Source organism: Pseudorca crassidens, chromosome 1 (assembly GCF_039906515.1).
Source record: "Pseudorca crassidens isolate mPseCra1 chromosome 1, mPseCra1.hap1, whole genome shotgun sequence".
NCBI classification, from domain to species: domain Eukaryota; kingdom Metazoa; phylum Chordata; class Mammalia; order Artiodactyla; family Delphinidae; genus Pseudorca; species Pseudorca crassidens.
Window position 1 is genome coordinate 134,075,623 of NC_090296.1, and position 27,440 is coordinate 134,103,062.

Here is a 27,440-nt window from a genome sequence, read left to right on the forward strand (position 1 = left end):
TATCTTTGTGGATAAAACCTCTTTACCAGCCAGTCTGGAGGGCAGGAAATAACATTCAATGAAACATAATTTGCTTCCTGTGTGGTGTGTGGGCACGTGTATATGTTTGTGTGTGTGTGTGTATGTGTGTGTGTGTGTGTGTGTGTGTGTGAAAGAGAGAGAGAGAGGGAAAGAGAGAAAGAAAGAAAGATAATAAGTCCTCTCTGTTCATTACAAGAATTTTTATGGTGGGCTGGAAGATGGGGCTGGACGTGGTTTACAAGTAGTGATATTTTATTAAACTAAAAGTTTAATACTTGAGAAAAATGCATGAGAACCTCAACATTGCTAAAGAGGCTGGCAAATGAGGTTTTTTCCTCTCTATTTTTCAGCTAATATCTTTGTCTCCTATTCTTTCATAGCATTGTGATAAGTAGGAGTAGGAAATCAATTCATAGGATAGAAAGACACAATCCAGTTATTTCCTCTTTTCCTTATTTGCATCTCCCTTCTATTGTGGTCCCTGTGAAAGGTGATCTTTATGGGCACTTAAAAGAGGAGAGTCAGCATCCCAATCTAAAAGAATCTGATGTACAGCAATGTATTCAGTATAATTTTGCAAATTTCCTCTATGAAAGCTGATAAGTAAGCAGTAGAGTTGGAAAATGAAATTCTCTATTCACTTCAGATTCAAACTTTGTCTCAACCGCTGACAAAACATAATCAATCTTTTAATTACTCAGTGATGAAATCCCAATAAAGATCATATGCTTTGGCAATAAATTTCTTCACTTATTTCCAAGTGTATTTTCACAGCCTAATGACAAGAACTCTTGCAGACATTTTTACTTAATAGAAAGTACTCACAGTTTCATTGATAAAAAAATTGTAAGCCCACATATAGGAAACAGTGTTAAAAAAAATGCAGTGAGTATACTCAGTACTAGAATTCTCTGAAATATGATGTGTACTTATGCAATTTTCTCATGTTTCAGGTCAGATCTGTATTGTTTCTGTCCACAGGCTGGTGTGAAACATACAGAGTAAAAGGTAAGATACACTGTGATCTTTTTATGTTTATTTTATTTTTCTAGTGATATTACTGAACATAAGTAACATTCCTATGCCCAATGCACAATGAGGCCAAACAAATGGAAACGTCAGAGTTTGCAGCAGAGAAAGTTTTACTGCAGGGCCAAGCAAAAAAGAATGGGTGGCTTGGGCTCAGTAACCCTGAATTCTTGGATGGTTTTCAGGGAGAAGTTTTTAATAAGCAAAATTTGGGGTGAGGGCTGCAGGGTGTGTGACTTTCTTCTGATTGGTTGGTGTTTAGGTAACAGGGTGGTGCTCCAGGAATATTGTGCTCAGCCTAAAGTTACTAGCCTCCACCTTGGTGGGGGCCTTAGTTCCTGCTGAAGAACTTAAAGATATTATTATGTTTATCTTTTCAGGAGGAACCAGGACCTTGCCTCATTGCCCAAGGGCAGGGTTACTGATAAGAATTAGGGTGTGGGCAAGGCCAGCAGTACTGCAATCCAGAGATCATCTGGCATCAGGTGGTGATGGGCAAACTGTGACCTCTGGAATGAAGAATGTTTCATCAAGTAGTTAATATCTTCCATTTGTTGGGGGTTTTAGTTCTGCAGAAGAGCTGAAATATATTGTTACGTATATCTCTTGCTGGGGAGCCAGGACCCTGCCCCCAAGACTGCACTATTTTTTCTTGACTGCTCCTCCCTAGTTCCCACATCTCCTCCCTTCCCTGATTAGCAACTATTTGAACCTATCCTTTGGAACTCAGGGAAGGGGACACAGCAAGGCTTTTGTGCCCAGAAGCCCCACAGGGTCCTGCTCAGTTTCAATATTATATAACTTATTTTTCCCAGTATGTTTCTTGAGTGAACTCTAACTAAAACCATTGTTTCCCTGGGTGTATGTTACTGGAGACTGAGAGGAAGGATGCTAATGCAATGCCAGTCATTTACCCATTGTTTCCAATGCCAGTCATTTACTTATTGTCTCCCAGCTTCAACCCCCCCTTCTGTGATATGGAGGGGGAAACCCTGAAACCACATTTCAGCTCTGCCAGCTGCCCCTGTTATTATCTGTTATAGGCTCTGCCAAAGGTGGGTGACAGGATGAGATGGCGAGACTGGAGAATGAAGGAGGGACTATATCTTCCCCCTTTGCTTCCTGTTGCTTTCAGTGTTGCTATAACAATGCAGTTGCTTCCTGCCCCAGCTTCATTTGCCACTTACAGAATCTGCCTCATTATGCCTTCCTAGAGGTTTGAGCAGCAGCTCAGAGGTGGTCCTTCATTGAAGGTCTGAGCCTGGACACCGTGGAGATCCTCCTCTGAGCTCCCAGGTCCCACAACCACTTCCCTTTATTCCCATAGTTATTATCTGTGGGTTCATTAACTCAGTGGTTTTTTTTCTTTATTTTGTTTTGTTCTTTAAGCATTCTAGCACCCATAGAGCCAATTCCTTATTTTAAATTCTGGACCCTGGCATACAACAAGGTTATTTATTCCTGATGATGCAGAGGTACTAGAGGGAAATACAAAAAAATTAAGATGCTGTCTGAAAAAAATTTTACTAGAGAGATTATATATATATACATATACACATATATGTATACATAGTTAAATATAAATTATTATTAATTGATATTATATACAGTTGATTATATATAATTAATATTGTATATATATGTGTGTGTAGTTGAGTCTCATTTTTTGTGGTAATTATGCTCTATAAACTTACCCTAAACACTTGGCGAATGCTGAATCATTGTTCCTAGAGGAAATACAGGGTTAAGTTCCTGTAAGCCTCTGGTCTCAACATTTTAGTCAAGCAATCAATGCATAAACTTTTATGTGTGTTTCTGTTTAAAACACCTTATTTAATATATATTGTTTACTCATTAGCATTTACACTCATGACCAACAGTACTCATGCCTGAATGAAGCTTATCTAGCACACATATTTTCTCCATAAGGCACACCACAGCCTTCTTGCACTTAAGATCACTAGCATGCACTTTAGCTCTATGTTTGGGGGGCATTTTAGACAATGAAATCACCAACAAAAGACACAAAATGCAAAATCTAGTGAGATGTACAGTGAAAAGGACACTTGTTTACAGTAGAGCAGACACAAGAAGACAGAACATCACCTTGTTCAGCCTTGGCTGGGAATTGGGCAGGTGTCAGGTAACTCAAATTTTTTGCCACTCTGCACATAATATCACAAATGAATACAAAAGTGCCTTGAGTAAATGAGCAAGTAGGTGAATTGGCAAATGTAGAATCTGTGAATAATGAGAATCTACAATCTGTTCATCTATGTATTATCTATCTATCTATCTATCTATCTATCCATCTATCTATTATCTCCCAGATGACCTCTTGGTTTTGAAGCAAATGTTTACTAATAAAAGCTTATATTTTCTGCTTTTGGCCCAATCTTCCACTGAGGACTTCTAGTTGTCCTGCAATGTCACCACCCCCAATTCAATATTTTGAATTGTCCTCTGTGGTACTAATTAAATAGCTATATTTTTTTTTTTTTTTTTTTTTTTTTTACGGTACGCGGGCCTCTCACTGTTGTGGCCTCTCCCGTTGCGGAGCACAGGCTCCGGATGCGCAGGCTCAGCGGCCGTGGCTCACGGGCCCAGCCGCTCCGCGGCATGTGGGATCTTCCCAGACCGGGGCACGAACCCGTGTCCCCTGCATCGGCAGGCGGGCTCTCAACCACTGCGCCACCAGGGAAGCCCCCCTAAATAGCTATATTTAACCTATATTTTGTATTTTCTCTTTGAAGCATTGTTTGAGAAGGCCATGTCAATATTACTGAAGGCAGTAGTCACCTTGGTCAGGACAACAAAGATTCCCTTTGATCTTTTCAAGATTGGTGTGGAATTCTGTGCAGAAGTAGGAAAAATGATCACTCTACAGCTCTGTGCTATTAAGTATTTAATTATGAGGTGAAATATAACCTAATGGAAATCAGGAAATTGCATTTCTATAGACCAGTGTCAGGCTGATAGCCTAAAATGTATCAGATCTTTAACAAATGCCGACTTTGGTGCATGTTTTTTGTTGCCCATCCATCCGATATTTCCCCACGGCATCCCTCAGTAGCAAGGCAGTCATATACGTCAGGTGAGACTTGACCTGTCCCAAGTCCAGGGTGGAGAACTTTAATCAGTTACAAATTGTGTTAATTCCATTTCTCTAACCAGGGGTTATTTGAGAATGGACCTGTGATGCAATTCTGGCCAAAGGGGAGTGAAGGTAAGTCAAATGGGGAGACAAAGGACCAAGAAAGGGACTCTTTTTTCTGGTAGTGGTCATGTTGTGTAAAGATGTGAGCTGTGACAATCATTGTCACATGAGGGGACAGCCTAAAGACAAAAGCCAGCACACTGAAGATGCAGTGAGGAAAGTTCCTGGGTCTTTGATGATGTTACTGAGGTGCTCTCCTTCTGAATTACTTGTATGAGATACTAAGTTATTTTATTTAAACCATTCTGAGATAGGTCTTCGTTTACTTTCATTCAGTAGTACGCTAATTGATTTACAGATTTATTTGAGGAGATCCAGATTAGTAAAGATAAGGTAGCATGGTCTCAGGAACTTGTGGCTTTGGAAAGCTCCTTGGGGGGTTCTGATTACAGCCTTCAGACCAGTCCCCATGATAAGATTTATTAACTTGAGTCAAAAATAGGAAGATTAACTTTATAAACTGAGTTTGAAGAATCTCACTTGAATCATAGATTGTCCTCGTTTCCTTCTCCTCTTTACTTTAATCTGCCCCTAGCATTATAATTAGAACCTTGATTAAGTGTCAGATGTGGGCAGTTTTCAAGGAGCTCCAAATCTAATGGCCTTAATCCAACATAGAGTCCACATAGACGGTGTCCTTCATTCTACCCTCCTCACCTCATTCTGCTTTTCCTATGCCTTTTACCAGGTGCCTAATGCAGCATTTTGAGGGGTTGGACCACTTGATGACCATGCTTCTTACTCAGAAACTATGTATATCTCCTCTTTTTAAAACAATCATCTTTAATTTATATAATACAAATTTCTAATGATGTAGCTCTTTCTTACACAAGTGTAGATATACCCTTAGGTAAATGGTGCTCTAGAGAACTTAAACACAGATTGTCAAAGCCTGATAGAACAGAAATAATTATAATATAGATCTCATGTTCTGAGATTCAGCTGGGTCAGAATTTACAAATGGACCTTAAGTGCCCATGCAAGTCTTTGGTAGAATTACGTAAAAACTCAGCCATTCTTTAACTGGACCACCTCCCGTTTCATCCTCTATGATCTGCTTCTCTGCCCTGTTAGTTCTCTAATTCTCTAACCTCTGTTTGGCTCTATTTCTTTATTTTAATTATCTCATCAACTGCCTTTGGTTTGGACATCCTATTCCAGCCAACCTGGCATTTCCCTTGGACTTAATTCTGATATTCAGCAATTGGCTTCTGCAACATACTCCTATACTTTCATTGCCATTAAAAGGTGATATATAGTTATTTTTCTTAGAGGGTATATTTGGATGGAGGACACATGGCAAGAGTTAAGACATATACAATTCCTAGAACTTAGGACCCTCCCAAACACATACTGCTTTTAGAATTTTGAAAATTGTTACATAGGTGCTTATACTTCCTAGACCACTAATAAAAATATTAGTTGTATTTACAGAGATCTTGAGAATTTTCATAGCAACTTCACATTCAACTTTTGTGGAGAGATGGGAGATGGCTAATGGCCAGTGGTGTTTTTTCGCCATTCATCAAAGCATAAGCAAAATCTCAGAAGTGGTCAGGGAGTAATCCAAGGTCACACAACTTGATGAAGGCAGAGTGACTATGAGAGCTCAAGTCTTCTGATTCCTGTAGTCCCTCCTGTTTCTGTCTCACCTCTTGGGATGTGCCAACATCTAGGAGGCCATAATGGGGCTTCCCCAGACCACTCTTGTTGTACTGAGACAATCCTGGGCTAATCTGGCTAAACAATTTCAAGTTTCCAAATCTAGTTTCCTGACAGATACTGCTTAGTCCCAGATGTGAAGAGACAAAAATATATTGCCTGTGCATTGTATGTTTAATTTACAAAACAAGATGTTTAATTTAAAGAAGGTCCTCTAAAGCAATAAACTAGTGATGGTCAATATGCCCATCCTTTTATTATATTGCCAAGAATTTTGCTTGAAGTTAGAAATAGGGATTACATGTGCAAACATTCAAATTTAATTAAGAAATAGTTTGAATTCAACCAACACATGCTTGCGTTTTCCCAACCTAAACTCATCTTGAAGCTTATTCTCAATTATAAAATAAAAAATTCATTATAGATACTTCTTCTATTATCATCTGTTGACTCAAGAATCACCCATCTGAATAACAGATAAAATATACACTGCCTCAGCCCCTCTTCCTTACCTGGGCAGGAGACTAGCTGTGTAGGATGACAATGTCACCAAGTAATTTCCCTACTTCTATTACTTGTGCTTTAGCCCAGAGTCTTTTCTGGCCTCCCTGTTATCTGTAATTCCATGACTCACTCCCCTCCCTGCCCACTGTGTTCTCTGTTATCCATACAGGCATCCATATTAAAGGACTGTAAATTTGACAGACCCCTTGGCTGCACTTGTGTTCCAGGTGCCAACTTTTTCCTTCCCCTTCCCCTGGCTCCCAGCTCTTTCTCTATTCTCATTTGCTAAGTGCCTGTGGCTGCCTCTTGGATCTGCGGTTGATTTGGGCTTCCTGGGTTTTGAATCATGTTATCCATTAGGCTAAGGCTTGCAGTCACCTTCTAGCTTTCCCCTTTCTTACTGTTCACCGACACAGTTACATTCCAGTTGGTTCCAACCAATAGGCTCCTGGTTTGTTCAAAATTGACGAGATCTCATTCTCCACGGCCATACATCCATTGTATCCTTCTTCTGTCCTACCTCTTCTCTTTTTTTTAGCTTGCAAATATCTCTCCTTCCATCTCTTAATGACACCTGTGAACAATTCAACATACCTTGGTCATGAACAAGGAATATTTGAGTTGGGTAGTTATCTGTTCTGCATCAGCAAATGAAATACGTGATTGTTAAAGGGAAATTGAACATAATAAAGAGTTAAGATGTTCAAGATTTATGGTTGCCAAGGTGGGAGAGGGAAGTATTGGGAGTTTTGGATTAGCAGATGCAAACCATTATGTATAAGATGGATAAACAACAAGGTCTTACTGTATAGCACAGGGAACTATATTCAACATCCTGTGATAAACCATAAAGAAAAAGAATATGCATATGTATAACTGAGTCACTTTGCTGTATAGCAGAAATTAACACAACATTGTAAATCAACTATACTTCAATAAAGTTTAAAAAATAAATAAATACATGAAGAAGAGTTAAGGTGTTCAATTTATAGAGGCTTTTAGTGCTTATAGTGAAAGAGTAAGACCTTAGGGGAATGGAACATTGTGCAACCATGTGGTTATGGTTTACCAAGGACTTCTAATTTCATTTATTGTTCTTCAAAATTTCTAAATGTTGTCAATATTTTAGTAAATAACACTAATTCAATTTGGTAAACACTGCAATAAAAATATACAGGTCATAAGAGAATAAAAGTCCAAAAGTTGGAGAATCCCTAAATACATTATATATTTTGTCTACTCACAAAGAAGTGTCTCTAAGTTTTTAATATGTATCCAAACAAAAGTCTCAGATTAATTTGTGGCAAAGATAGAAAATAATTCTAGGTTTTAGTTCATATATTCTATTTGCCTATGATTAAAAAATATTTTTCAGAAATGTGTTGAGTGTACAATATACTAGACTTTCCTAATATTGTCTTACTTGATCAGTGTAACCTCCACAACCCTCAGAGAAGGTTAACACTATTTCCATGAATGTTCATAGGTTGAATAAGTGATGAAGCAGGAATTTGATGTAAGTTTGCCCAAAATCTAAACTCATTTTCTTGCTGGTATAACACATAATGATATAATTATACATACATACTTAATTATGACAATATAATTATTAATATGAGTATAATATTAACGTGAAGGACAGATACAGCTATGTAATTCATTTTAAATCAGAAACGCATCTTTTGTCACTTCCAAACTCATTCATGTGGATGTTGGCAGGATTCAATTGTTTCCATGTTGGCTTGAAACCTTTCCTTGCCACGTGGGCCTTGTGGAAGGGCAACACACAACATGGTAGGTGGCATCCTGTGGAGTGAGGGGGCAAGAGAGCATGAGAGGGTCTTATTGCAAGCTAACCTGGAAGGCACATTCTATCATTTTTGTCCATAATAAATTCACCAGAAAGGAGTTCTAGAGGAGGTTTAGGAGTTCCAGCCACATTCATAGGGAGGTGGCTGCAGAAAAGCACTCTTACCAGGATATGGTGTTACTGAAGTACATCTTAGAGGCTGCCGACCATAAACGCTAATGTAAAGCATAAAACACCCTTCTTAATAATTCATGAGTTACCGGAGAAAACAAAATGGAAATTGATAAAGTATTTAGAAATAAGCAACAAAAATGGTTGTATATAACAAAACTTGTAAATGCAGCTGTAAGAGTATTGTAGAGTGAAATTTGAATGTTAAGTGCTTATATTGGGAGGAAAAAAGGGTTAAAAATGAATGAACCAATACAAGTCAAAAATTTCTTACTTCAAGAATAAACTTAGGGCTTCCCTGGTGGCGCAGTGGTTGAGAGTCCGCCTGCCGATGCAGGGGACACAGGTTTGTGCCCCGGTCCGGGAAGATCCTACATGCCGTGGAGTGGCTGGGCCTGTGAGCCATGGCCACTGAGCCTGTGCGTCCGGAGCCTGTGCTCCGCAATGGGAGAGGCCACAGCAGTGAGAGGCCCGCGTACCGAAAAAAAAAAAAAACAGAAAAAAACTTAAAAAAAAAAACAGAAGGAGCAAATGAAAAACAAAAATTAAAAAAAAATAAAGGATGAAATAGTAAACAAGCAATACGATCCCTAAAATAATCAGGCTTGGATGATTTTACAGGTAAGTTTACCAAAACTTCAGGAGAAAGATAATTCTTATATTTGCAATAATTCAGAAACTAAATAAGAAGGGAAACTACTCCTGTTCGATTCATTTACAAAGCCAATATAATCTTGCTATTAAATATAGATAAGGATAGCACAAGTCCCTAATAGATGTAAAGGTAAATGTTCCATACAAAGTATTAAAAAAACTAAATACAACAATATATTAAAAATAATGTATTGCAAAAGAGTAAAATTTAACCCAGGGATGAAAATATTTGTAATATTAGCATATTTATTAATGTGATTACTGATTTGCCAGATTAAGGAAAAACATTAAAATCTCAGTACATATAAAAAATCATTAGATCAAATTCAACAATATGATAAAAACTTTTAGTCTACTATAAATGGAAAGGGCATTCCTTACTTGGTTAATTGGTTTCTACTAATACTACAAAACAAGGAAAATTCTTAAGATTCATCTATTTAAGATCAGGAACAAGACAAGGATATCTGCTTTTAATGCCACCATTCATCATTGTGTTGAGGGTTCTGGATAATACAATAATACTAGGAGAAGAAATAGATATTAATATTTGAAAGGAAGAGCTGACATTATTCATAGTATCTAGATCAACTATTAACATTAATAAGGAAGTTCTAGTTTGCTAGTTTTAAGATCATCATAAAAATAATAATATAAAAAACAAAAATGATGTTACACACCCAGAAAAACCAATGAGTTACTTAGTACTGAATCTAACAAAAGGAAAGTTCTAAATTAAGAAAAATTATTATGTTCTTGGATGGGATGTTTTAACAGTACAAATATTTGAATCTTTAAGTTAAGTTTATAAAGTAAATTAGATGTCAGCTAAAACCCCCAAAAGATATTTTGTTGTTTTGGTTATACTGGACAAGTTGATTCTAAAATATTGGAATAAATATACATAATAGAGATTCCAAGAGCAGACCCAGCAATCTATGTGAACTTGCTATATTACAGAGGTAGCACTGCCAATTAGTACAGAAATGATAGACTATGTCATACATGGCATGAGGACCACAGGATATACACATGGGAACAGTAACTAGAAGCAATACTTTCAAATGGATTACAAATAAAACAATGAAAACTAAAACTTTCAAACCTTCAGAAAATATAGAATAATCTGTTCATAATTTTTGCATAGAAAACATTTTCTTATATAAGATATACAAGTTACAAATAATAGATAAAAATCAGGATACATTTGACTCCTAAAATTATAAACTTCACTATAACAAAACCATTAATAAAAGCTGAACGATAAGCCTCGCATTGGCAAAAATATTTGTAACCCAAAACATAAGTTAATGATTAGTAGTCAGGTTACATGTGGAATATCTAGTATTAAGCAAGAATAAAAACAATAGGAAAGAAGCAAAGAATATGAAAAGATTGTTTACTGAAGAAGAAATCTGAATGGCCAATCATATGATAAAGTGTTTAACCTTAATAGAAAACAGGGAATTGAAATGTAAATATGCTTTAGGGAGACTCCTGCCCATGGCAGATGGATATGATGACAAAGATGTCCACAGAGCAGTGCTTGTAATTGTGGAAAATTGTAAGTAACCTGAATATCTCTCATAATGGATGGAATAACACACAGCAATCAAAACAAACAGACCATGAATATATGTACTAATGTTACCATCTTAAATAAATGAAACAATACATTAACAACTTAAAATGTAGTGGAAATACCAAGATATAGAATGAAACATACAATGTGGTACATCTAAATAAATACATCTAAATAAATTTATTATTTATTCCATAATATACATATTTATTGTTTTCCACAAACATCACCTGAGCACAAGGCCCAGACCCAGAGATGAGGAACTGACCTGCAAACCACAGCCCTGTTTGTAAAGAGCTGTTAGGTAATCTTAAACTTTAAATAAAAATAACCAGTTTTCCAAACTTCCCAGACACATATGTTTTCGTCATTCCTAAAGGTGTGGAACTCATACTGGTTCTGTGAGTACTTTCCAAGGTGGGTCAGGCCACTTGGATGGATGCAACCTTGAAAGAACTGACTAGTTTAGTAATGGAAGTCTACCCAGAAGCTAGGAAGAAAAGCACATACTTCAATTCTCTATTGAATTAGTATAGTTGCATAACACTGTTTGTGGACCCAGATGTATCAATATTAAGCTGTGAAAGATGCATGAGCATTATAAACACCACCTCGTTTTGGGGAGAGGTAAAGAGGACTGGGAACAGGTCTGGGGCCTCCGCTGTGCTTTGACTTTGATGGAGGTGATAATGGTGAGAAGATTGTTGGACTGTTGGTGTCAGTTCTGAGCCATGCCCAGCTCTGCCCATTAGTTTTTTGCAGTCATCTATCTCAGAGAAGAGAGGATGGGCAATCCTAAAACATCAGGTCTCATGGGAGCACTCACATGGTGGTGCTTACTGTTTACTACCTCTTCCTTGGGACCTTCATTACAGATGGCTGGGCAGGAATCCATCTCAAAACAGCCCTTCCTCCTCTTGAGCACATCATGAACCTAGGGTGGAGTAACTCCCTTGTATTCTCTTAGCCTCCATTGTGAGTCCCTAGTTTCTGCTAGATTCTTCATGACCAAACTTCTTCCCACACCAGGCTTCCATTGTCAAGCTGTTTATTGACTTTTCAAGGTTGTTTCCATGGTCAAAATATATATTTTACTATTTTTTTAAAGAATTTTCTATATAATTCTTATTGCTAGCTTTAACAAAAGATTTCAGAGAAAAAATGTTCCTTAGAGTTAAATGTTCATAGACTAGAATATGTTTACATCTGCATAAAAATTTAATTTCCACTGAGATCTGATGGAGAAAGGTTGAGTGGCTGGGTAAGTGAGTTGGAAAGAATTGCTGGCATGCTTTGTCCTCCAGTGTCATTCAAGTGTTGGGAGAAGTAGCCTCCCCATAACACACTTTTCTGTATCAATAACATTCATAATAGATATGGCTAGCCCCATATGACTTAGTTTTTCTGTTAAGCTCCTGATAGACCACTTCCATTCCAAGGAGAATGTTTGAGATCTAGCATCGTGGAGGGAAGCATGAGAAGGTGAGAGTGTAGGTCAGGGAGGGGCAAACTTCCTTGCAAGGCCAGATAGGAAATATTTTAGGATTGTGAGTATTACTCTCCCATTCCAACTTTTCATTTCTGTCACTGTTGCATGAAAGGAGCCATGGGCAATATGTGAAGAAGAGGGTGGGGCTATACTCCAATAAAACCTTATTTACAAAAACAAATCTGTGGACTGTAGTTAGACAGAGCCTAGTGGGCGACTGTACCAAAATCATTCCCCCTTGAGTCCTGAGCTTGGACCTCCTGAGTGAACTGTGGAAGACAGGAGGAAAAGAAGTCAAGCAAGGAACTTCAGGAGGGTGAATTTTCCTGAGTTAGGAAATACAAGGAGCAAATGTAGGAAATTAGATTTTAGTTTATAAAAAAGGATGTAGGAAAAAATAAAATCCCCAGCTGGCCAAAGGCCCAGGAAGAAAATTATCTGACAATTTTATTTAGGGACTGCAGGACAAATGGTTTCTAGAAAGTCTTGTTGAACTTTTGCAGGAAGAGAAGCACATAGAAGTCAAACCATATTTGTAAATGGAATGGAGTGACAGAGGTTTACTGTTTGGTTAGGTACCACGGTTCCATCATGCTAAAGCTCAGAGTCATCCCCTTTCTCAATGTGACCTCTTCAGAGAGCAAAATCAATAATGTGTGTCTTAGACACCTGACTGTGATACATTTAAGGCCTATCATGACTTTTACAAACACAGCAATAAATGCCCAGATAAATGAGCTGTTCCAAGTAAAATGTGAGTATTCTTTTAAATGGGCTGAAGGCAATCTCCAAATTAGTAATTTACCTCCCTGGATCAGAGAAGCATGACCAGTATTTGCTCTAAGATTGGTTTGCCCAGAACGACTTCAGCAGACCAGCCAGTTAGCTATGAAGCATGATTAAAATAAGAATCACGTTGTGCCGAATTTCTTCTCTTATGTGAATAAGTTCAGCCAATATAGAATTTTTGTCCCAGGGTGATTTCAACATTGTGGACTCTGTCATGATCACCAAGGGCATGGTGGAAACTTTCTTATGGCTCTGTGGAGTAAGTGGATCCAGAATAAAGCCAGAGGGAAAGGGGAAAGGTAGAGGGAAAGGAGAGAGAGAGAGAAAGAAACAGAGAGAGAGGTAGCCGATGAGCTTGTCTGAACTCCAGTATTGTGATATCCCTGAATCCCATTTAGCCCTTGGCATCTTAGTTATATTACAAACTAATACAAATTATTGAGGTATACCTTATATTATAAAACGTATAGACATTAAGTGTACAGCATGACACATTTTAGCAAATGTATACATTCTTGTAACCCACACCACTCCTTTCAAGACAAAATATTCCCATCACCCTATAAAGTTCCTTCATGACCCTTTCATATCAGTTCCCATTTTTCACCCTAGAAGCAACCATTGTTCTGATTTTTATGTCTATAGATGAGTTTTGACTGTTCTTGAACTTCATATAATGGAATCATTGAATGGTTTCTCTCTTGTGTTTCTTTTCTTTCATTCAATGTTTTCTGTGTTGTTGCATATGACAGTAGTTAGTTCCTTTTATTGCTGAGTTTTAAACAGTAGTTCCTTTTATTGCTGAGTTTTAATTTATAGTATCAATATGCTCCAATATCTGTTGATTGGTATTGGATTACCTCTGGATTTTGGCTTTTATGAATGAAGCTAATGTGAACATTTTAACATTCTTGTATAAGGTTTTGTTTGTGGACATATATTTTAACTTGGTGATGGGAGGATAAATACCTAGTAGTACAATTACTGTTTCCTGGGGTAAGTATATAGTTATGTTTATTAGAAATTTCCAGTCTCCAAAGGGGTTGCACCATTTTACACTCCTACCAGCAATGCATTACTGTTCACTTGGTTTACATACTTGTTAATATTTGGTTTTCTCAGTCTTTTTAATTTTAGCCATTTTGCCTATAAAAGTCATTTGCCCTTTTTTCCCCCCAATTTTTTTATTTTGATATGTATAATGTGAAATTTACTATCTAACCATATTAACATGTACAGTTCAGTGGTTTTTAATACATTCATGATGTGCAACCATCACTACCATCCATCTCTTTAACTCTTTTCATCTTATAAAACTGAAACTCTATACTCATTAAACATTAAGTCCCCATTGCCCCCACCTCCCAGCCTCTGGCAACCACCATTCCACTTCATGTCTCTATGGTCCTACTCAAGTATTGCATCTAAGTGGAATCACTTGTCTTTTTGTGACTGGCTTATTTCACTTAACATAATATCCTCAAGTTTTATTCATGTTTCAGCATGTGTCAGAGTATCCTTCCTTCTAAATGCTGAATAATATCCTATTGTATGTATATACCACATTTTGCTAATTCATTTATTTGACAATGGACATTTGGGTTGCTCCCATAGTTTAGCTATTGTGAATAATGCTGCTATAAATATGGGTGTACAAATATCACCTTGAGATCTTGCTTTCATTTCTTTTAGCTCTATATCTAGAAGTGAAATTGCTGGATCACATGGTAATTCTATTATTTTTTTTCTTTTGAGGAACCACCATACTGTTTACCACAACTGCTGTATCATTTATATTCCCACCAATAATGAAAAAGGGTTCCAATTTCTTCACATCCTCTCCAAAACTTTTTGTTTTCTATTTTTTGACATTAGCCATACTAATGGGTATGAGATGGTATCTCATTGTAATTTGGTTTGCATTTCCCTAATGATTAGTGATGTTGAGTGCCATTTCATTTCATTTCATTGGTCATTCATATATCTTCTTAGGAGAAATTTCTATTAAAATCCTTGGTCCATTTTTGAATTGGGTTATATGTTTTTTGTCTTTGAGTTTTAGGAGTTTTCTATATATTCTGGATATTAATCACTTATCAGATACATGATTTGCAAACAACAACATGATTTCTGTTGTTGCTGGTGGTGCTGTTGGCTGTGCCTTTGGTGTCAAATCTGAGAAATCATTGCCAAATCTAATATTATGAAGTTTGGCCCTGTTTTCCTCTAAGAGTTTTGTAATTTTAGGTCTTACATTGCATCTATAATCCATTTTGAGTTGTCTTTTAGGTAAGGGTTCAACTTTATTTTTTCTGTGTGAATATCCAGTTTTCTCAGTATCATTTGTTGAAGAGACTGTCCTTCCCCCATTGAATGGTCTTGGCACCATTATCAAAAATCATTTGACAATATACACAAGAGTTTATTTTTGGGGTTTCTATTCTATACCATTGATCTATATGTCTGTCTTTATGCCAGTACCACACTGTTTTTATTACAGTACCTTTAAAGTAAGTTTTGAAATCTGGAACTGTGAGTCTCCAACTTTGTTTTTCTTTTACAAGATTGTTTTGGCTATCTGAGGTTCTTTGAGATTCCATATGCATTTTAGGATGGGTTTTTCTGTTTTCAAAAACATCATTGGGATTTTCTTAGGGATTGCACTGAATCTGTAGATTGCTTTGTATAGTATTGACATCTTAAGAACATCAAGTTTTCCAATTCATATACATAGTATGTGTTTCTATTTATTTGTATCTTCTTTCATTTCTTTCAGCAATATTTTGTAGTTTTCATTGTGCAAATCAAACTTTCACTTCCTTGGTTAAGTTAATTCTTAATTATTTTATTCTTTTCATGCTATTGTAAATGAAATTGTATTCACGATTTCCTTTTCAGTTTGTTCATTGTTAGTGTATTGCAATGCAACTGGTTTTTGTGTGTTGATCTTGTATCCTGCTAATTTGCCACATTTATTAATTCTAACTTCATTTTTCATGGTTTTCTACATATAAGATCTTTGCTCATTTTAAAAACATGAGTTGTTTGTAGGGGTTTGTAGGATTTTCTTCAGTGTATTCTGGATATAAGCCCTTTGTCAGACACATGAGTTGCAAATATTTTCTTCTAATATGTGGCTTGACTCTTCATTTTCTTAATGACATCTTTTGATCATTGGAAGTTTCTAATTTTGATGATCTCCAATGGTAATAGACCCATTCCCAGCTAATGTGAACATTGGTTGCTAAAGGCATAGGGCAATAGCTTTCTCAGGAGAATTGTTCTCAGCCAAAGAGAGCCATCTCATCTAGAAATAACTGGGATGCCATGCTCTCTTCTGAAGTGGCTTAGAAAAATGACTGGCTGTTATTGCAGTACAAAAGCCCTGTCCCTTGACCTCCATGTGGGACAACACTGAGGGGCCATTTGTGTCCTGGGGCTCCTTGTAGGATTAGACAGAGGCTGGACTGGAGCTGACCCCACTTCTTTGCTGAGCTTCCTCCACTGCCCTATTCTGCTTCCCTTACTTTGTTACAGATGTCTCTTGCAAGCATTCACTCCATAAATGACTCACACAAGAGGCCCCCTCTCAAACTCTACATTTAGGGAACTCAATCTAAGACACCAATTTATCAATTTTTCTTTTATGCTTAGTTCTTTTTATTTTGTATCCTAAGAAATCTCTGCCTCCCTCATGTTGAAAAGATATTCTTCTATGTTTGCCTTTTAGGGGCTTTATAGTTTTAGCATTTACATTTTGGTATATGATCTATTTCAAATTAATTATTGTGCATGATGTAAGATAGAGATCAGGTTTTATTCTTTCCATTAAAATATCCAGGTGTTCTGGTCACTTTTCCTTGTCCAAATGTATTTGCACCATTGTAAAAAGTCAATTGACCACATATTTGTGCAAAATTTGTTTTTATTTTTGCTTTAAATAGTTGGCATGGTTTTATATTTCCTAGTACTGAATGGTCCTGGCTAATTTATTTATTTTATTTTATTTTTTTTTTTTTTCTGGCTAATTTAGAGTTTCGTTTTTATTTGTATTTCCAAGTAGTGTTGCCAGACTTAGCAAATAAAAATATAGGACTCTGAGTTCAATTTAAATTTCAGATACACAAGAAATTTTCTTTTAGTATAAATATGTCCCATGCAATATTTGGGATGTACTTATACTAAAAAATGATTAGTGTGTTTCTGAATTTGGAAAATAAATAAGTGTCCTGTATTTTATATGATGACCCTATTCCCACTGGACTCATTGGATTCTGATCTAGGCATCCCATCACCACCTGCTGTCTGCCTGTTCTGGCCTCCCATGTAACTGCAAGGTGAGCTTTTTTTTTTTCTAATAATTTTTTTATTAAAGTATTGTTGATTTACAATATTATGTTAGTTTCAAATGTAGACCATAGTGATTCAGTATTTTTACAGATTATACTTCATTATAGGTCATTACAAGATAATGGCTATAATTCCCTGTGATATACAATATACCCTTGTTGCTTATGTATTCTATACATAGTAGTTTGTATCTCTTAATCCCATACCATTAATTTTCCCCTCCCCCCCTTCCCTCTCCTTATTGGTGACCAGTAGTTTGTTTTCTATATCTCTAAGGGTGAGCTTTACGAACCTCTCTTCCCTGAGGTGCTCCATTCTTCCTCTCTGGGAGGCTGGAATGGACAGTTCACACCCTCATCACATTCTTTGACTCTCCTGGCTGTCAGCTATCAAAGCAACTGGATTATTTTTTAAACAATGTTCCCCTTCTGAAGTGCAAATTCAATGTTATTGACCTGTAGGAGTGTCAGAACAGACAGAGGGGTGTTGTGACTTCCTAACTCTCATCAACAGTTGGCTTAGGTTCAGGCCAATCGACTCATATCCTCACACCTGAGACTCCATGACGGGCCTATAGCCGTCCTATGATTACTGAACAGTTCCAGGCTGACAGGTTTGGAGAAATTTAATCTGTGATGTTGGCAGCCTGAGGACCAAGTTGCGGGCTGCTAAGGATACACCTTCCCTACCTTGTACACAGGCATTTCAGCTGCACAGTCTGGGAGTAAGAGGCTTGGAATTTCTCTCCATAGAGACTGTGACAGGTACAAAGTGAGGCAGTCAAGGTGCAGGAAGAATCACAAGCCCACTGTTCATTCCATAGTAATGTTATTTTCCCTTAGTGGGAAACTGGAATTTCAAAGTACAGATGTTGTCTTTTCCATAGAACATTGTCTGAGCTTCTAACATGGGATGGACTGAATGTGAAGCCATAACAGGTAACCAACCAATGACTTCTTACGGATTCTCAGTAACAATACCATGCAGCTTAAGCTTCATAACCCCTGTGAGTGGGTCCCTGTGAGTGCTGGGCAGTGCCGGAGTGAGACCTACCCAGGTGAGGAAAAAGCCACCTTGCCATTGGAACCACTGTTCATAAGCATTTTAGCAAACTCCTTAGGCAACCACAGAAAAATGGACCTTAATTCCAAGTCTCAAAACCTTGTAATTTCTTTTCTTATTCTAAATGAATATTTCCATTCATAACTAATTTTGTATTTGTAATTCATGTTTCTCTTTCTTTGAGAGGGTCGCTCAAAATGTATGTGCTTCAGACTCCATAAATCCTTGAGGACAAGGATGGGAGGATGTGTGTGGATTCAGGTTCATGGCTCCAAGACATGGTGGAACATGCCTCACTGTCCATTTGCCTGTCTCACAACCATCAGGCCAGTCTCTACTAATCCACAGCTCCGAGAATGGGACATATTTAGAATCTGCTTCTATAAACTTTCTGAAGGGATCATTCAAAAACACCTCTTTCTGCTCTAATCTGCACACTGTTCATACCCTCTCCCTTCCCAGCACATTTTTTAACCATCCCAACTGCCGTGATTTAATTCACATATATGTGAACCAAAATTACTTTGTTTCTGTCAAAGGTAACCAGAAGTAAGCTTTCACAGACTCGAATTTTGTATAAAAATAACACAAAGATTTTGATCAATCCCTTTAATGCATTTACTGCAAAGGCTCATATATTCTGAGCGTTTATTAACTAAAGAACAGAGCACCAATCACTGGTGTGCAAAAAATATATAAAGTTATGTCCTAGTTTATGAGTATTTAATACTGATTCTAATACAAACTGTTATGTAAAATCTAAATCAAAAATCTCTTGAAAAAGTAAATTATTCTTAGTCTAGAATGATATTTGGCAGTCTCTAAATTTAGTTCCCCTAATTCTTTTGAAAAATTATGTTTATGTACCATAAGTCTATTTCTGATCAATTTCTAGAAATAGTCTTTCTGTATAAATTGTGGTATATTTACACTTCACCTAAAAATGACTGGTTTTATTATCACCAGAATTAGGGAATGATAATTTTTAAGTTGTTCTGGCTAGAATGGTTACAGAAATTTAGCAGCATAGAGTATAGATTTTGCTAAATGTTTTACTGTGATCACATTTGTTTCCAATGGAATTCCATTGGAATTGGAATTAATTGAAAAATGATTCAACTATTATTATTGAAAATAATTATAATCATTTAAAACTATGTTTAGTACTTAGGAAAGAAAATAAAAATATTATGGACTATCATTAAAATTTCCTCCTGTGATTAATTTATATATATATTTATTAATAGGAATTATTTATTCCACATGATAAAATATATTTATACTTAAGTATACCTTATAAAATGTATTTATATATTATATAAATAATTTATATACAATATATCATTTAATCTTCACAACAGTCTCATGATATAAATAGAGTAGGCAAATTTTTCTTCATTTTAGATGTCAAATATCTTAAAAGTGGATGAGACAAAACTGGTGCTTAGATTTCCAAATTTCAGTTCAGAACTCTTTCTACTTAATTTGGTGTGCTACCTCTTTCCCTTTATCCTTTTCTTCACCCTCCTGATCTCTTGGTATGTAAATACTCACTATGTGATCAAAATTATACTTAGAAATGTACTATAGACATTGCCTTCAATGAGTTTATAGTCTAGCTGGAAGGCAGAATATAGCAAATTATTTGCATATATATGCAAATACACACACATATACATGTATATACACACATCATTAAAGAATCACACAAAATAGCATATCAAGAGCTTTTTCAAGATATGACATATATTTATTTTCAAAAATTATTAAGTGTTAGGCACTGTTAGGTTCCAAATGGAACCTACTGACAAGAGGTCTGGCTGAAATTTAGATGAGGAAGAGGGCATTTGTGTTGGTGAAAGGAAAATAACCACAAACTTCATGAATTGGATCTTTAAGTAGAGTGATACTAGGATATGCAGTGAGAAATTGACAGGTGGTCAAGAGGTAGACATTTGGAGGCAAGAAAGGTCATGGGTGCCTGGGACACCAGTAAAGTTATTTGCCCAGAGAAGAGGGATTTGGTAAAACAGTATGGATTTGAAAACAGAAATGGGGACACATTATGGAAGGCTTCATATTTTAGGCTAACTCCAATTTCATAAATGATAATGCTCAGAATTTCACATTTGACTCTCTTTTACTGTCTGTATAGATCTTTGATTCCTGATCCCTTTGAAAATCAGTTTAAATAAGGAATTTCCCCACATTACTGTACATATGAGAACACACAATTTTATAAGAATTTTAGAGAGCTCAGAGGCCCCTGAAGCCCATCTGAGGACCTATAGAGTTAGGATGTCTTCCTGGATAATCTAGTTAGAATTTCAATCTCTCTTCTGAGCTCCAGATCTACATCTTCAATTGCCTGGTAGACACCTCCACTTTGATGATAATCTCAACATGCCGCAGATGAGACTCATATGAATCATTCAGTAAACCTAGCTACAGTAAATGGTAGAAAGGTAGATCATTCACATGATGATCTAAGTTAGAAATCCAGTAGACTTTCTTGGCACCCACCTCCTCCTTTCTTTCCAATTCCAGTTAACCACCCAGACAACGTTTCTTTCCATCCGGAGTGTTCCTTCCATCGTTAAGTGTTTTACCATTTCACACCTGGGTTGCCACAGCGACCTCCCAACTGCGGTCCCTGTGTCCAACTTTGCTTGTCCCTTCCAGTTCATTCTCCACGTTGTTGGAAGAGTAATAACGTTAAAAACAAATCCAATCACATCATTTACCTACTGGGAATTCTTCCATTGTTCCTCCATTGTTTTAAAGAATAAAATTCACATTCGTTAGCATGATGTGGTTTGGTTTCTGTTTTCCTTGCTGTGTTTCCTGCCATACACATGCTCACTCCTAACTCCACAACTTTGCTTTTTTTTTTTTTTTTTTTTTTTTTGCGGTACGCGGGCCTCTCACTGTTGTGGTCTCCCCCGTTGCGGAGTACAGGCTCCGGACACACAGGCTCAGCGGCCGTGGCTCACGGGCCCAGCTGCTCCGCGGCATGTGGGATCTTCCCGGACCGGGGCACGAACCCGTGTTCCCTGCATCGGCAGGTGGACTCTCAACCACTGCACCACCAGGGAAGCCCTGCATGTTTAATTTAATTTTTTTTCCTGCCTGAAAGGCCCTAAGTCTTCATCTTGCCAACATCAGTTTATCCTCAGAGTTTCAGCTCCTGAATCACACTCTTGGGAACGCTTCTTTCACCTCTCCTGCTCTGATCTGAACTCCATTAGGGCATTTTTTGCATCAGAATTTCTTGTTTTCTTATCTGTATCTTCCTAAGTTTCTGACTTCCTTAGTGCCTGGAAAGTTTCCTTGGTTCCCAGAGTGATATCCCAGAAAACAGGCATTTGGCAAATATCTGGCACCTGAATCTAAGAATGAATACATTCTGTAGGTCAGTGGCTTTCAGTCAGTACCCAGATACTCCTGAGAACACCTCAGTGATGTCATAAAGAATGAAATACCTTCTTTTAAACAGTGAGAATTTAAGCTGCCTGAAGAAACCATTTATTTCCTTTGGTTAATTTTGTTTCTACTTAGCAATTCCAGTAAGATTTTATTTGCTAGAATTTACACCTGAAAAAATGTTTCTGTAGGCAATTAAGAAATATTTTTGAACTAGAGACCAAAATAATGGTAATACTATTTTAGCAAGAGTTCTTTAGCATAGTGAGCAACAGGCATTGCAAAGAGGCAAAAACATGTTTTGGTCAGTAATGAAGACTGACAAAATTCTAAAATTTTTTAGAAGTATCTAATACAATGTTAAATTTACTTTTTCAACATTTCTCTTTTATGTAACAGAGGGCTTTGGAATAGGGAGTTTTCATTTTAACCTTTGTTCAGTTTCCTATTTTGGCAAAGTTCAGCATTCTAGAAGTCGACGATGCCACAAATTCAATATTTTCAAATTCACTGCAGGAACCAGGCAAAAGGAGAAAGAAAACCTCCTCTGAATGTGTTCTAAAAATGTAGTTTCTACCTTTAAAAACTGAAGACTCACCTGTGGTTTATTGTCTCACCCAATAAATGTTTCAAAAAAGTAGGACAGACTTTCAGTTTTGAATAAAATACCATTGACATTTCACATTCTTTATGTCTGAAGTGTGCAAAAGTGGAATGGTCTTCCCCAGAAGGGAAACTCTCTTACACTTCTGTGTTCAAAAATAAACAAAAATTCCCTATTGGACGATCATCTAAAAAGTCCCAGTCTATAGAAAATATATACTCTGACTTTTAAATGTCGACCAGGCTTGGAAATCTATACGACATAAACTTTTGCCAAAAAATCAATCTTGAGTTATGATTTGATTAGCAGAAAATTGCTATCACATTTGTTTCTACATTTGTCTACCTCATGTCCTTTTCATTCATAGGCTGGCTGATTCAAACCTTCTTTAAAAACTCCCTGAGAAAGTCTGTGACATTAAAATGTCCTTTGATGCTCTTTCACTAAGCAGTGAATATTAACAGTTATGGTGACCCTGTTCCCTAATGTGTCTCAGCAGGATCAATAGCAGTTAAGTGCCACTGTTTTACAATTAAAAAGGGGATCATTTTAAATTTAAAAGCTCATAGCTAATTTTCTTCTTGGCACTTAATGGCGTAATTCATTTTTGAAAAACCTCATTGGGAGAACATAGGTTTTTTTTTTTTTTGGTGACAGCATCGGAAGGAGCTACTTTTAGTACCTCTTGTTGTCTCTGAGATGATTTGGAGCATTCCTTCATTAAGCTGCCAGTAGGGCATCTGTAAAATTTTCTTCAAAATATGGGACCCATGCAGTGGAGCTTAGGCAACCACTGTAATTTTCCATAAAACTATTCAACAGCCATTTTCATTGGGACTTTCTTCCTGAGTGCTGCAGTTTTTAGCCAGTCTTTCCTTTACACTCACATTTTTTAATTCCTGATTGTTGCTTTTCTTTTTGGTGACCTCCTCCTTTTCCCCATTAGGAACCCAGGCACATGACAGGTGGTTTGGAGCAGTGCATACATATTTCCAACATTTAATTGGCTAACATTATGCTGAAAATGTCATTCTGATCCTACCTCATTGACATTGCAGAGAGCCTGGCTCTCTCTCTCCACAACGATGGCTTTCCTGGTTCCCAATTACAACAGTAACAGATGCATCGAGTTACGTATACAATATATCCCTGGGGATAAGCAGTCAATATAGATCCACTTTGGGGTAAGTCTCCTGTCTGCTTACGGAATTTACATTATCTTCAGGCAAAGAAGAGATATTGTCTGTCATTTATATTTGCTGCTTGAAGCTTAGAAGAATATATTAATGCATTGGGCATATTTTGGGTTATTTTAAAAATGTCTAGTTAAAAAGCAGAATATATCCACCAGTTTTGTCCTAAATACTACTTCCAATTAAAGAAGCAAAAAACTGAATGTTGATTGTATGAAAGGCACTGGTGCTTAGCCCTTTATACATCTTTTCTTTGCTGCTCATTCTACCTTACAAAATGGACATTATTGTTTATAATGTACAGATGAAGGCATTGAATCTTAGAGAGGTTAAAGTACATGATTAAAGTCACACAGCTTACAAGTGTTGCAAATGGGACTTGGGACTTGAAGTCCCAAACACCTCATCTTTCAATAACATGGTTTATCACACCCATTGAGACTGCTTTAGTCTATATATCTTAGACTTAAATCGAAAAGTGAACTCGCCAGAATTTTTGGGCTTTTCAAAAATATTTCCAGAATACTAGTTATTAGAAAATTAGGACCAGCCAAAATACATGCCTAAGTTATTCTCCATCTAAAATTTGATTTTTTAGAAAATTATTTTGACTTTCGTTATTACAGTATGTCTGTCACAGACCATGAGCTCTTACTAATTGAAGACTACATGAAATATTTCATTTCATTCATTTTCCTTCTGAACTGGATAATTTTCTCTGTAAATATAAATTTTTGACTGAATGCTAATGTTCCAGTAAGGAACCCTAAACAAGCAGAATCCCGTGTATATTATATTAGAGTTTGGAATAAATGGAATATTAGGGCAACAAAGGGCCAATGTTCCCTGAAAATATACTTTAATTCCTACTGAGGAAGTTTGCCTTTATTTATGATTCCAGTGTGTGAAAATAATAACAATGGAGGAGGGACATTCATGGATATGATCGTGTCTTACGGAAAACTGGCTTTAATTAAAAAAAAAATCTTCCTGTGTACAAAAATTCATTCTTTTTATGTTGATTTTTTCTCTCTTCATTTCCTTTTTCTGTCCTTTCCTCTTTCCTTTATTCTTTCACTCCATTCCGCTCTCCTTTCTTTTACTTCTTCTTTTTCTTTCTCTCTATTTAAATTTTTCTCCCAATGTTCTAGAACCCAATACACTCCTTGAATTCACTTGCCCCTTCTAACCAGACATCCCTGTGTAAGTGGCAAAAATGACTCTTGTCCCAGCCCTGCAAGGGTAAGATAAAGATATGTCATCTGTGCATGCGTTCATTGAAATGAAATGTGACTCCTGGGGGAGATGCTGCCACCCAACTGGTCCATCCTGTAATCCAAGCCCGAGTCAGAGGACGTGGCGCCTGCAAGGCAAGTGAGCGGCTCGGGTTCCCAGGAGCGCCCTGGGCTAACCTGTCACCCGAACAACACAATTAGCCACTGACACCAGGTGCCGCTGCTTCCTGCCACGTTACACTTCTCACATTTCACGTAATGGTGTTTGTAAAGTGCTCCCCCTTTTCAATTAGTCAGCCTCGCTCTCTCCACTCCCCGATTCATCCGTGCAGCTGCAGGAACGTGGGGAGCCAGCGGCTGGGCTGGCAAACCGGAGACTCCGCTCAGCGCAGCATCCCATCCGCATCCAGGGGTGACCAAGCTGCTTAAAGCCTGTCATTAAGCATCATTTATTCCACAGGCTGTTGATGAAGCCAATCAGTGCTGTGACCTCTCTTTCGTTGGCGTTTAAAGATGAGATGAGGGAAAGCTTCTGTAAAGAAGCTCCAGCAACTTCGTCACCGCATGTGTCCATTTACGACTGGCGCATCCTGGACATGGAAGGATTCTGGAGTGGCTGAGCCTCGGTTTCACACTCTGTTCCTCTTTGAAGTAGCTGCACGCTGCGCGGCTGCTTTGTGCATTCAAAACCCCACTCCTCATCCCTGCAGTAAACAATACCTGCTCTTTTTCTTCCTGTAGTAATTATCTTTTTTATATTTACGTAAAGGGGCTGCCCTCCAAGTGGGCATAAATGCTGACTAGGGTAGAGTTACTGTGTGCTTGCCTGGATTGCATTAGCTGCTGTTTACTCAGGGATGCCCCCAGTGCCTCTGGTCTTCTCAACTAAAGCACATTGTGTCATTTAAATTTACATTGTGTCGTATTGCACAGGGGTTATGACACAGCCAAATGTATTTGACATTATGCTTTGTTTTTTTTGGTCCTCTAATGGTGCTTGCAGGAAGAAAGGTAGCAGCAGGTGTGGCAAGACCCCTAGGAGTGAAGGGCGTGGATTCAGGTCCTACCAATCTTATTCCTGGTGAAGCCATGCCTATTATTTGGTGTCCTGAGTCCTTAGCAGTACCATTCCCGTCCACTATTGTGATTTAAGTTTGTCCATTCTTCCTGTTCTGGGGAGAGGTAACTCATGTGGGTTAAACACTAATAGGTGATTTGCATGAATTCTACAGAAACCCTGTGTCATTCTTATTCTCAGTTTACCAAAGGGAAAGTGGCACTCTGTCTTTATGAAGTAAAACCACTCAAGGCCACTTCCTTAGAGAGTGGGTGTTGGCCCTGAACGTGAGTCTCCCCCCAAAATCATAGGATTTGGGGAGACTTTTGAAAAGCAAAGGGTCAAATTTGTGTACTGTTGTTTGGGAGACATTCACATGTGCTGTACAGATGTATCTTCACTAGTATCATTTTAATTAACGGATACTCAGAAATACCTCGCAGAGGGGATGGGAAGTGTTCCTACTTTGTCCTTGAGGGTCTTTAGGTGGGTTTGGGTAGAGCAGGCCATCTGGACCAGAGGCTCAAAATCTGTCCTTTGTCCAATAAATCACATGTTACCTATAACATACCTTCAAACACAGTATGTTGTAATTCTACAAATTTGATCATCAAAGACCAGCAGTCTGAACTGGCTGTTTATTTGATTGACTACTTCTGAGTCCTGTGGAACTACATGACATGTTCTCAGGAAGGGATGTCTGCAGAGATCCAGATGGGGGTGTAGCACCTTTTCTTTGCCCATGCCAGTTTGGGGGATAACTTCTGCTCATAAGCAGAGCTGTTTCTGCTGTTCCAGAAAGGGAACCACACTCAAAAAAGCATTTGACAATAATCAGAGCAACATTTCAGTTTGACTCTCTGAAGTTAAAATGGTTCAATAAAGGTATAAACTTTTTTTATAGTTTTTCTGGTAGTTCTGAGATGAAACTGCCATGTTATAAACAAACTCATGAGCAGAGAGGTACAGTAGAGGGAAAGGTGTGGTCAGGAAAGCCAGCTCTGCTCTTTACCAGCTCCAAGGATATAGGCATGTTGTTAATTTCAAGGAGGCTCAGTTTTCTCTTGCAGAAAGTGGAGATGAGAAATATCTACCTTTTGGAAATAATCTCTGATATGTAATGGTCAAATATATTTGAGCAAAAATCAGTAAAAAAATAAAATGAGGTTTCTTTACTTTTTGAGGGTTTGAATACATTAGTATTGAAGATATAAAATGGAGTGACATGGCTTGGCCTGAGTTTCAGAAGGACGACTCTGGCAGCGTTAGGACAAATGGCTGGAAGGTGAAGAGACTGAACAGAGGGATGAGAAATGATGCAGGCCATGGGGATGGACATGATGGTGTGGACATAAGCAACACTGGAAAAGGCAGAATAGACAGTAGTTGGTGCCAGGTAAAATGTCAGGGGTGCAAGAAAGGGAGAAATCAGTTTCCATTTTCCTTGGGATGTGGTGCTAAAATCCAAGATAAAAAACCATGAGAAAGGAATAATGTAATGAAGAGAAAGAGGAAGGAAGTGGAGAAAGAGGCAGATTCATTGCCTTGAGTTCATATTACGTACCAGAGATTTTTAATGTTTCATAGG